The sequence below is a fragment of the Marmota marmota genome, unplaced genomic scaffold (assembly GCF_001458135.2).
Source record: "Marmota marmota marmota unplaced genomic scaffold, marMar, whole genome shotgun sequence".
In the NCBI taxonomy this organism is placed as follows: Eukaryota; Metazoa; Chordata; class Mammalia; order Rodentia; family Sciuridae; genus Marmota; species Marmota marmota.
The window spans coordinates 30,280,598-30,293,273 of NW_025999932.1; the positions used below are offsets into that span (position 1 = coordinate 30,280,598).

A 12,676-nucleotide genomic window follows, 5' to 3' on the forward strand; every position below is an offset into this window, starting at 1 on the left:
AATGTTTTAATATTGTATAAAAATAACATTTACTTTCAGTTGCTCTTTAATTCATATTTAAATAACTAATAAGTCATTACTGTATTATTTAATGTCAGCTCCATATTAATTCATCAGATGGTCTTAGATATTTCCAATTTCATCTGTTACATTTTTAAGTCTGATTTATTATTTGTAGTAGTTGTTTAAATGCTTAGAAAGATTTTTGTTAAATTCTTAAGTCATCTTACTAAATTTTTGAAGTATTTGAAAGTCAGATATTATTAATTTGGCAGTAGTAATTTGACATTCTTATATGGAACTGTGATATCAAGATGCAATAGTTAAAACAACCCAGGCTTCAGAGTTAGCCAATCTTGGATATAAAGAGCCACTTAAATTTTCAGACTTCCAGTTTCCTCATCAAAAAAACTGAGACATTAGGACTTAACTTCATTGGATCTTTGAGAGTTTTAAATTCTAGGTAAGAACAAGGAAATACCTAGGACCCTATAAGCTTAAGTGTCCTACCACTCCCTTACTCTCTTACTACTTACCTAGAATTCATAAGATGAATTCTAGGTAAGTAGTTACATAAATTTTTAGAGTTAGTATTTGAGATAAATTATTTCTTTCTAATTCTTCAATATAAATAAAGCTCCAGAATGACTTGTTGCAGGTCATATAACTTACCAGAAGACCTGGATGGAAGTACTGGGGATTGAACCTAGGTGTGCTCTACCACTGAGCTAAATCCCCGGTCCTTTCAATTTTTTGAGACAATGTCTTGCTAAATTGCTCAGGCTGGCCTCAAACTTGGGGATCCTATCCCACCCTTCAGAGCAGCTGGGATTACAGGTACATGCCCAGCCTTAGCCTAGCTCTTGTGATTCCCAGCTCAGTGTTCTTAACTTCAAACCACTCCTCAAAGTATAAAATTTTTGCCATTGTTAAGAGAGACTTTGAGAGTCATCAGGTCCAATTTCACAGTGCAGGACCCTTTCTTGAGTATTCCTTGTACTGTGCATCAGACATTTTTAATGATTATAGTCACAAGAATCTCTTGTTAATTTATCCTCTTCTAGCTACTCTCCAGATTTTCCTCCTTAATGCTATTTCCAATGACTTCTTCCTTTCTTTCTTAGATCCACTCGAATTAGGGTCTAGCTTCCACCACTTCTCTGACATGCTTTTATCAAGGTCACCAAGGACCTCCATTTTGACAATGAAGGCCAGTCTGTTGTTCTTACATAATTTAATCATGCCCTCTTTGAATCATTCTCTGAGCTTCGCTTCTCAGACACCATACTTCTGTTCTATCTTATTCACTTCTCCTTTTAGTCTTTATTGTTGAACTTTTCCCCAACCATCTAATACTAGAGTGCCAACAAACACAGTTCTTGGACCATATTTAAACTACTCCTTTGATAATCTCATTCAGTCTCATTACTTTAAATATTATTTGTATCCTGAAAGCTCCAAAATTTAAATTTCTAGACTGAATCTCTTTCTTAAGTCCCAATGCCTACTTGACATTTCTGCTTGTATGTGTCTAATAGATAAATCAAACTTACCTTGACCAATTCTGAATTTCTTTTCTCTTACCCCCTCACCCACACTGCCCTCACTTTCCTCTTCTTTATTTTCCCCTACAGTTCCTTGCAACTCAGTCAATCCAGTTGTTCAAGCCAAAACCTAGGAATTATCCTTCGTAGCTTACTTTTTCTCATACTTCACATATACAGGTTTTTAGCAAACATACTGCTGTACTCCAAAATGTATTTAGATGTTACCATTTCTCACCGTCTCCAGAGCTACTGCATGAGCCACCCTCTTCAGGATATTCTGTAATTTAAAGTACACCTTATTAGGTGTAAAAATATTCAGAAATAACCTGATTAAACATGCTCTAGTAGAATTGTTAAAACTTTTTTCCATCATAATAATTTATCCTAGGATTTTAAGGTTTATTTATTATAATATTGACAAGAGTCAACCAAAAGTCTAATATCATTTTTATGTTAATCATTCCTAGATAGGTATTCTCATTTAAAATAATCAAATGATTATTGAATACCTGCATACACAAATTTGTTTCATTGTCACCACAGCTCTTAATGGTAGATATTGTCATCACATTGAACAGATGAGGAAATAGAGGCTCAGAAAATTTAAGTACAGTGTGTGCACCACATAACAACATTGGACCTACCCCATATACAGTAGTCTCATAAGATCATGTTGTTGCCTAGTGAAGTCCTAGTCTTCTTACTTTATGTAAGTACACTTCAAAATGTTCACAGAATGACAAAATTGCCTAAAAATAAATTTCTCAGAGTATGTCCCAATTGTTAAGCAACACATGACCTTAATTTTCTTGAGATGACAGAGCTGGGAATTAGTGGAACTGGCAGTCAAATTCAGATCTGTTTAATTTCAAAACCTATTCTTGGACCACTACATATGAAGACTTAGAGATGGGAGGGAACATAATTCATTCAAGAATTCAAAAGATGTTCAGTATATTGTGAAGGGTGTAAGGCATAGGATGCTGGCAAGAATCAAACTGGAGAGGATTGTGCTCGACTTTAAGGATTATAAACCACATTGAGGAGTTTACATTTTACCAGCAGGCATTGGGAAGGGGAGCTGTTATTTTAATCAGATTCACTTTCTGAATAATTATTTCTCTAACATCAGTATGAAGAATGAATTGGAAGACGGAATGCTGAAAGTTTTCAGTGGCCTAAATAGAGTAGTGTTTTGTTTTGTTTTTCTTTTTTTCTTTTCCTTTGGTTTTTCTTTGTTGTTGTTGTTATTTTAAAGCAGGAATGACAAGATTTGGGAGATTTCAGAAGTGAAATGGATACAACTTGAGAACTGATTATGTATGTGAGGAAGAGGATAGCCCTCAGATTTCTGGCTGGGTAGTTGAGGGTATTCAGAGAGTGAACATTGAAGGGGACTAAACTTGGACTAGGCCTAGAAGGTTGCTACAAAATTCTTTTGGAAATAGTGAAAGGTGCACAAGAGGCAGCATCAAGAGCATATTATGTTCTGGGAGTGGAGATCTTCTCTGCAGGTGAGTAGGTGAATCTGGGAGACCTCAGGACATGGATAGTGACTGAAATCAAAGCAGAGGAGAACTGGGTAGAGGATTGTTTTCAGAGTTCCCCCTCAAGTGGGATTCCTGCACTAGAGCACCTAACAGGAAAGGAATGAAGGGAGCTGGAAGTGGGTTTCACACTGTGCCCTTCCTTGTAAGATACTTCTCTTCCTAGTGGGCAGCCTGAGTGCCTAAATGTCTAAGTTGTGGACAGGTATCCTTCACACAGAAAATTTTCTTATACAGGCTGGCACGTTGTGGCTTTTGTTTGACCTCTGTTCATTTTACTCTGGCCTGACCTTCGCTCTGGCACAGCCCAACCCTGTGTTCTCCCTGGTGTCCAAGGAAAAAATCTGACCTGGGGTAGTCCCTATTCTTCAGAGGGTAGGCACTATTCTGTACACCACCAAAATAGGAAACAAGTTCAAAGATTTTTCAACACACATCCTGGGCAGGGAGAAAATAATGAGTCAGAAAGGCAATCATCTATCCCCAGGTCATCTTAGGCAGGAATGAAGAGTCAAATAGAGAGAACTAGCAGTATATGTGAGGGACTAGAATATGAGTCATTCTAAGTACTTAGCGAATGCCTGAATGGTCCCTTTGAAAGAAGGGAGGGAAAGCAAGGAGCAGTCTACTAGACCAGAGAGAGGTGCCTTTAAATTCCTGTCTCCAGTCACAGGCTTAAGCCATTTATGAATGGTGTTCTGATTCTAATACCTAGACAACAACCTTTGCTGTGTCATTCCTGTTATAAAGATGCCAGTCTCTTAAATTAGAACAGGGAGGGGGAGAGGTTGTTGCAAATGATGTTTAAGGAATAGAGTTAGTAGGGAAAAAATCAGGAGAGTGGTATATAGAAGCTAAGAGGAGAACTGAAGACATTAGCTAAATTTATCAAGGAGATCATCAGTCACTATGGAAAGGTCGTTTCAATAATTGTTGAGGGCTTAATTGCACTAAGTATTTTTAATTTTGAGCCATAGAGAGGAATTCATGTAGATTTGTTAATTGCATCTTGAAGATTTCAAACAAACTTCTATCTCATTGTGATTTGGAGTGTCAAAGGATCTGACCTGAATATAGAGTTCTATTGGAGAGTTTTTATTAGAGCCTCTCAAATATTTGCTATTTATTCTCAGTATATTCTTAAAAACATTTGAAGTGGGTTTGTACAGATGAAATGCCAGAATTTCTATATAAAGGAGAGTAAGATTGGGAGGGCTGAAGGAGATCTACAGGAACAATCCATAGAAATTGTTTTAAAGCTGTATGCTCTATGCCCTAGGTTACAGTTCCATAAAAATGGTGATGTGTTCTAGAAATGTATTTATTCACAAATTAAATAAGTCTGAGGAAGTACACAGGTACCCTCAAACCGCCCTTTCTCCTGTCGTGCTTGACATGATTATGAACTAATATTTTGTCCCTCACTTGCAAGTAATGTAAATACTTAAGTGTCCATTCATATTTTCACTTATTTTTCTCAATCTGCTCTTGTTCACTAACTGGCTAAAAGTACTCGGCCTTGGGTTGTCAACACAGAGGTCCTGATGCACCCTAGCCAGGATGTTGGGATGTGTAGGGATGATTTTTAGGTATTTCTGGTACTAAATTTTGTACAGTATCACATATTACTTTCTGCTGTTTATGCTGAGAAAAATAAACAACTTGCAAAGGAATAAAAACGAAGAAAGCAAGATGAAAGAGTAAAGAAGAAAGAATTTATTAAGCATCTGTATCAAATACCATGCTAGGAACTTTCATATATGGTTTCTCATTTAGTCCTTACAACTTTACTAGCCAACCAGTTTACAATTGAGAAGACTGGGGCTTGGAAACATCCAGGAAGGTTTAGAAACTTGTCTATCAGCGATTTACGAAATAAATATAACTGGGATTCTAGTCCTTGACATCTTATTAACATTTGGGGCTTTTGCCACTATCCAGTATGCCACCTCCTCTTCCTCTTTTTGAATCTTATTTCCCTTATGACCTCTTCATCAATTTTTACATACTTTCCAAATAAGTGGAAATTATATATTTTTAAAAATGGATTATATGTGACAGTTCAAGTTTGTTATTGAAGGGAATGAATATAACTTTTAAAGTAAGTGTGATCCATTTAAATGCTGGCAATTCCAGGTAAATAAAAAGCTTTGCCATTTCTCAAAATAATTTTTTAATATTGAGGTAATTGTATTCATACATCAACCTGCAGTTGTGAAATGACTACTTCATGGAAAGCAGTGTTCAAATGGCTGGTGTTCTTAAGATGACTGGAATTTAAAGTATTTTTACTATATAAAAATCTTCAAAATATTTATTGATGATTATTAAGATGCAGCTATTTTCCTTGTCTCAGAACAGTTAAATACTTTAAATTGACTTAAATCTACAATGAAATACCAAGCCTACTACCAATTTTATAAGCAAGAAAGACATTTGACAGAGAAAGAAAAATTAGTCCGTATAATTATTATTGAGCTTGTTATCCATGCATCCAGTATCTTTAAACCTTTATCAGGCATTGATTGCAATGTACATAATTACTCTATAATATTCTAATGGATGTTGAATATCTATATATGCACTTAATGATAATCAAATATATGGGCAGTATTCTACTATATTGTACTGTTTAAGATACTCTTGAATGAATTTATATCATTTTTAACTGCTACAAAGAAATTCTCTTTAGAATTTTAACTATAAGAAAAGTCATACACTATATATTGATAAGTTTAGAAGTCATATCATTTAGTTAGCTTAGAGTACTATCTGCAAATAATTACTCTTGAGATGGTGACTAAAAAGTATAGCTTGAAATTGCACCATCAGTAAATACCTTTACTGAAAGTTTGTTGTTGGTTGATTGGTTGTTTGGTTGGGTTGTTGGTTGACTCATATTGAGCATATGCTGTATAATTGAGCTCCCCTCCAGCCCTACTTAAGTTTTTTATGCCCAGTACAGACATTTGATATTTGTAATTGCCTGTTTGTTTGTTTGTTTGTTTGTTTTACTAATTTTATGACTATTAGCTGTAGAATGAAAATTTCAAGATAGATTTTCTGTCACTCTGTGCATTAGAGAGCATTTCGACTTATTTTCCCAATTGAATCTTAGCCCTCCTTCTTTTACTCGTAGCAGAAATGGAATGGTTGTCTATTCAAGCAGGAATTTTTAAAACACTTCAATTTCCAAAAAAGTCTGTTAAACTCACCCATATCTTGAACTGTCAATGAAAGCATATGGTTTTGCTTTTAATTTCTAACATGCATTAGTTGCACTACAGGTACATGACAGGAAGTAAAATCTTGAACACACACCTGCCCAATATTAATTAAAATTTTGGCTGAGTAAAACCATGTTTATAGAGGTTTGCCTGAAGGTTAAGAAGAACATTCCTTTCTAAACATTCTGTATCCCTGAATTAAACCTCATCAGCTGAACCTGTGAAACTGAGCCATCATGTTGGCCTTTCTTTTGGTTCAATTCTTTGTTTACATTGAAGTTACATTCAAGTTACCTCAAGAAATAGAGGCTTTCTAGTAAGGTTGTTTGTATATATGGTCTGGGGTTTAAAAGACTAAAAAATGGGATTGATTCTAGGGACCAACTGCTTTCTCCATTCCTCTTCCATAAGCCACTTGGTCAGCTAGTCTCTGAGCCTTTCCACCTCTCTCTCAACAGATAGCTTTCCTGCATTTATTCATAGTTTTGGTTTCCTTGTATTTTCAGCTTCCCAGTGTTCCCTCTTGACTGTACTGGCTTCTCAAAGCATGGTGACATTTTAGCTTCAGTTCCCACTGCCATTTACACAGTTCTTTCTGTGTTTCCTACTCCTACAGTGAAAATCTGACTCACTGAGCTAGTAGTCTTGAGCCAGGCCAAACCACAAACTATTGGCAAATCTATGGACTAGCTGCCATTGATTCAGTTTAGAGGAGCTGCCTTCTGGTCCTCTTAGGTTGGCCCCTTTCATGGGAACCCTGGAGGAACCCATTTCTCTCAGAAGGAGATGTGGACTGTCTACTAAGAGGGGTGTAGGCTGTATTGTACTAACTCTGGATAGGATTGAGTTTTCTAAGTGGTGCTTTGGAAAATATAAATAAGCCCTGAAACTGAGTGTAAAGATGTTGTTGAAGATATTAGTCATTAAGCTATATAGTACCCTTTTTTTTAAAACTCCTAGTATAAAGTTATTTCTAGCTTTACTATTAGGGTAATTATTCTTGAACTGCTGGTTTTTATCTTACTTTGTAGTAAACTTATTTTTTTTTTGACATTGCCTATTGGGAGTTTATACATTTGTGGCCCAAATGTATATATTCCCAATTGAATCTTAGCTCTCCTTCTTTTACTCATAGCAGAAATGGAATGATTGTCTATTCAAGCAGGAATTTTTTAAAAACTTCAATTTCCAAAAAAAGTCTGTTAAACTCACCTATATCTTGAATGGAAACTTCCTTAAGCAGGAAGTTTAAATGATTTTATGGTATACTTTTTATTTTTATTATCAACCTTAAACCTTGATTTAGTTCCTGTGTTTGACCCTTTTTTTTACATATTTCTAATTAGAATTATATTTTATATATTTCGGTATATCAATTTATATCTTTTTCAAAAGGAAGGAATATATATGTATTTAAGTTGTAACACATCTAGGGACATGATAAAGTTACCAGCTAGTTTGTAGTTAAATCTGAACTAATTTTTTTAAAAAATGAACAAATAATTTGAAAATATTAGAACATTACATTCTTCTGTATTTATGTAATTTAAAAATCATCCAGCTACTTTTTTAGAAATGTGAACTCCCTTTTGGGTTTAGAAATATCTTTCAAATAAAGTTTGAGATTACCTATTAATCATTTTTTGACATAGCTTTGTAACATATTCTTGTTTTGAAGAAGGTAAGAGCAATAAAATCAACATGCATTTTTAAATTGTTTTCACCTAACCCCGTTTTCTAAAGCAGCAGCTCTACCCCTCCAACAATAACATAGTCCTAAAATTATTTATTTTTCCCCCTGACTGTACTTCTTGGCAACTCCTTTTTAAAAAAGAAAGAAAGAAACTGACATGAATTTTACATAAAAGAAGCCCTTGAGGTGGAAAGTTAGGGAAGGCTGCATGAGTTTATAGCAGACAAAATGTCGCTTGCATTTTGCTGCTCAGTAGTTTGATATACTCATTTGCTGATGTGAAATGACGAGGGCTTACAAAACAGGGTTTTGTTTTTTAGCTGCCTGTGGACCTAGTGGGGCCTAACAGAACCCAGTCAGCAGGTCATTAACTCTGGAGAAAACAGCTTGCATTAATATGCTCTAATCCGGTATAATTAGTCAAATTACTGCACGCCGACCAGCTTGTCATGTGTTGTCAGACTTGGCATGCACGCTGGATTGCCTGGGTCCCTCTGGAATGCCACCCTCCGACAGGGAAAACTGCTCATTTGTAGTGGTCTTGAACCCTTGATAGAAAAGCCTTCAAAAACAGTGGTCACAGAGGAACTTCTGCTAATTCTTTGGGTTAAAATATTTTTTATCAAAAATAACAGCCTTTTGGCAACTGAAGAGAAATCCTGTCATTTCTGTAGGCACACTTTCTGTGGCAGTCTATGTAATGGAGGAAGAGAAATTAGGCTAGTGTGAAAAAACCTAAAATAGATCATTACCAGTTGATCAGCTATGTTCTAGTATATGGAAGTGTTGGTTTGTCTGTTTGTGTATGTGTGGGTCTTTTTCCAGTGGGGTAAGAGGTTATTAAACTCTAAAAGGGCCACATTAGCATAAATTTACAAGAGCTCTTGTTCTGGCGGCATGATAAAAACCTGTGTTACCTTTGCATTAACACTGAATTGCTTGTTGTGCTTTTGGCAATGACAGATAAGTCAGTGTAATTCCCCATTGCAACGGAAATGATGCTCCAGATTCCAAACGCATCCTGAAGATGTCACTGACAATAATCTTCAAAGAACGGCCAGTGAAAGTGGGCTGTATGTTTGTAGGATGATATACTGCAAATGACAGGAAGAATTATGTGAGTGAAGACGAATCTGTAACATATTATTAAGCAATTTCACGAGAATAACAGGGATAAAAGGATAATGGATGAGGGTGTCATTATTACCTTCATGTAGAGGGAAAGCAAAAGCAAAGGTAGAGAGACAAGATTAATTGAGGAAGGGTGAAGCATTCATTGCTCATCAGCTCTTTTGTACTCCTTGCTCCTGAAATTCCAGTCTGGGGGAGAAAAAGGTGCTCAGACCTGCATTTTAATGCAGCTGGCAAGAAAGAGCAGAAAACTGACAAGGCACTTTTTAGTCACCTCCCTTCTTATTAAAAAAAAAAAAAAAAAAACATAATGACTGTTACTATTCGAATGTTCTGAAGTCACCACAAAAATCTAGCAGAATATTTATTCTGTGTGTGTGTGTGTAAGCTTTTAGAATTAGTTGTTTCTAAACATCAAAATTATAAAATTTCAAAATGCATTTTTCAAAGCATTGTAAAAAATTGCTAAATTAAGAAATTCACATTTAGTGATGAAAGAGTTCAAAATCCGTTACATGATTATTTTTATTATACTGAGATCATTAAAGAGTATAATTTATAACCAATTTGTTGACTGTTTTCTTTCTTTCTTTTTTTTCTGGGTTTTTTTTGTTGTTTGTTTGTTTGTTTGTTTGTTTGTGTGTGTGTGTGTATGTACTGGAGATTGAACCTAAAGGTTCTTTACAACTGAACTATACCCCCAGCCCTTTTAATTTTTTTTTTTTATTCTGAGACAGGGTCTCACTAAGATGCCAAAAGCTGGTCTCAAACCTGTCTCAGCCTTCTGGGTAACCGGGGTTAGAGGTGTGTGCCGTGTGCTATCATGCCTGGCTAATTTTGACTGTTTTCCTTCTATGTAGTAGCTGGTTTTATTTGTTTGCTTGGTTGGTTGGATTTTTTTGAGATAACAATATATTTTTCCTTTATCAAACAAGGGTGTGAGTAAAAATTTAAAACACTTCATATATATGCTTTATTACCTGTCTCTTAGAACTTCTCATTTGGCCAATTATTCTAAAACACACGTTATACCACACACAGTAAGATGTAATTATAATATAGCAACCACTATCCTTCTGGTTGCAGAATAGTTGCACAGGTGTTTTGCTGGAATCTAAGAAACCTTATGGGACATGCATTCCCCTCAGATTGAAATTTACTCTTGTTATGGAGTCAACCTTAAATTTCTAGAAACCTTAAAAATATATGCTTTTGTGAACTGAGATAGTAAGAAAATTAAGTGATTAGATTACATGATTAAATATACTGAGTGGATACTTAGCCTTGAAGATTAATTTGGGAACAAAAGCCCTCCATTTCATCCTTGTCTACATAGCAGATCCAGATATTCAGGAAAGCAAACAAAAGGTTGGGATTCAGGAATCAGTGAGAGTTAAGAACTACACACAATTAATATACAGATAACAACCAATAGTTTAATGTATGCATAATGCATATGTGTGTGTGTATGTGTGTGTTTCATCTAGCTGTACTATCTTTGTGTGTGTGTGTGTGTATCGTCTAGCAGTACTATCTTTGTTTTTGTTTGGTACTAGGGATTGAACCCAGGGAATGCCAAGCACACACAGTTGACCACTAAACTATATCCCCCGCTCCTATACTGTTATTTATTGTTTTATAATTTACAAACTGTCTTCTATATGCCTGGCCATATTTAATCCTGAACTGACATTTTCTAGTGAGGAGAACTGGAATTTCTACTTAAGTTTTATAACTGAGAAAATTATGGAGCAGAAAATTAAACGAGTTTACCCCAATAATTCCCTAGTAATTCATACTTCTAAGACTAAAAACATCTTCAGACACCTCATCCAATGTACTTTGCATTTGTTATTTTATTTTTTTAATTCATTATTCATGCCACACTATAGCTTTTTAATATTTCACTACTTTTTATGTATGACTCTTTAATTATCTTAAATATTTCTTCACTATAAAAAAATCCTATGCCTTGTATTTTCTATAGAGCAAGGGGAAAGAGACCAACATTTGCCAATGCTTAAGAAGTACCAGACTCTGACTAGACACTTTGTATACAGTATCTAATTTAATATGCACAGCAATTAAGTGAATTAGCATTAGCAGTATATCACAAAAGAGGAGGCTAAAATTCAGAGACAGCTTCTCACCAGGAAGTGTGAGAGATTCATACCCAAGTTTCCCTGACTCCAAAGCTTATGTTCTTTTGAACACTACATAGTCCGTCACTCTTGCTTATACTATACTTTATGTAAGCAGTCAAAACTATACTGTTTTTTTTTTACCTCTGTTCTGTATTTTATGTCTCCAAATGTCTAAATTCAGTTTTCTTTTTCCATCCTCATATTGCTTGATTTCTGCATAGCATTTGACACTGACCTTCCAAAACCCTGAACATGCTTCTCTACTGAAATCCTTAGGTCTTGTTCACTAGCTTCTCTTGCTTGTGCCACACTCTCAATATAGATTCCCCTACCCCCAAAGGTGTGTCCTTTCATCACCTCAGTTCCCTACCACAGATAGCTAACCCCTCTCTTAAACTTGTCTCCTTCCAGTTCATCGTCTTTTTGCAGTTCTGTTTTTTTTCTGAGTGTCCCGCTGTACAGTTCCTACTATGTCTTGCTGGCCTCAAACCAAACTCTTAATTATCCTTTCTTCCTAAATTTTCTCCTAACTTCTCAATTTTAAAAGACACCATTATTTTAATCTTCCATGCCTTGTTGCTAGTTTGAATTACTTGAGAATTCTTCAACCTGATATTAAAAGCCTCTCCCAGCATTTTAGGGTGCTGGAGTACATCCTCCATTCTGCCTCCATCCTTTTTAGATCAGCTATTCTTCCAGGCACATATCAGATACTGTCTTTAATAAATCAATCAAATATACTTATTTTTCTTTCCTTTGAATTTCCAAACATTGAATTCATACATTTTACAATTTTTATATTCATGTTCTCACTTCCTTAGACAGTAAACAGCTTGGGTGCAGGAACCATTGTATCTCATACATACAACATCTGGAATGACCTAACCAGGTATTAAATATATATTTGTTGAATTGAGTTGAATAAAATTCTCTAACAGTCTCAAGTATTTTGAATTATAATCATTTCTTTGTGAAAGAACTTTGACTTTCCCATGATAAAATTTAATAATAATCCAATTCTTTTAATAATAAGACCCATTCTTTTAATTATTTGACATTTTGGAGTATTTTTTCTTCATTTACATTGGTACATCACAATTTATTATTATAACAGTTACCATTTGTTGAGCATGCACTTATTTGTGTCTTTTGTGAAACAGGTGCTTTGTTAATCCTGGAAAGAGAGAGGTGAGAAATTCTCTGTTCCATGAAATTTACTGTTTTATTGGGAAGATGTATCTTTTTGTATGCCATTTGACCAAGATTTATTAAGCATGCTAACACTCTTTTGATATTTGTGGCATAAGGAAGATAATGAAAAATAGAATATGGAACATTGGAATATATTTAGATGTATTTAAATATTTTTCATATTTTATCCATTTAA

The 12,676-nt window shown here is 35.0% G+C and overlaps 1 protein-coding gene across 13 annotated transcripts in view; it reads left to right on the forward strand.

Moving 5' to 3' along the window:
* Nbea (neurobeachin) overlaps positions 1-12,676 on the forward strand; it is a 646,499-nt gene that overhangs the window by 497,834 nt on the left and 135,989 nt on the right. The window lies entirely within an intron of this gene.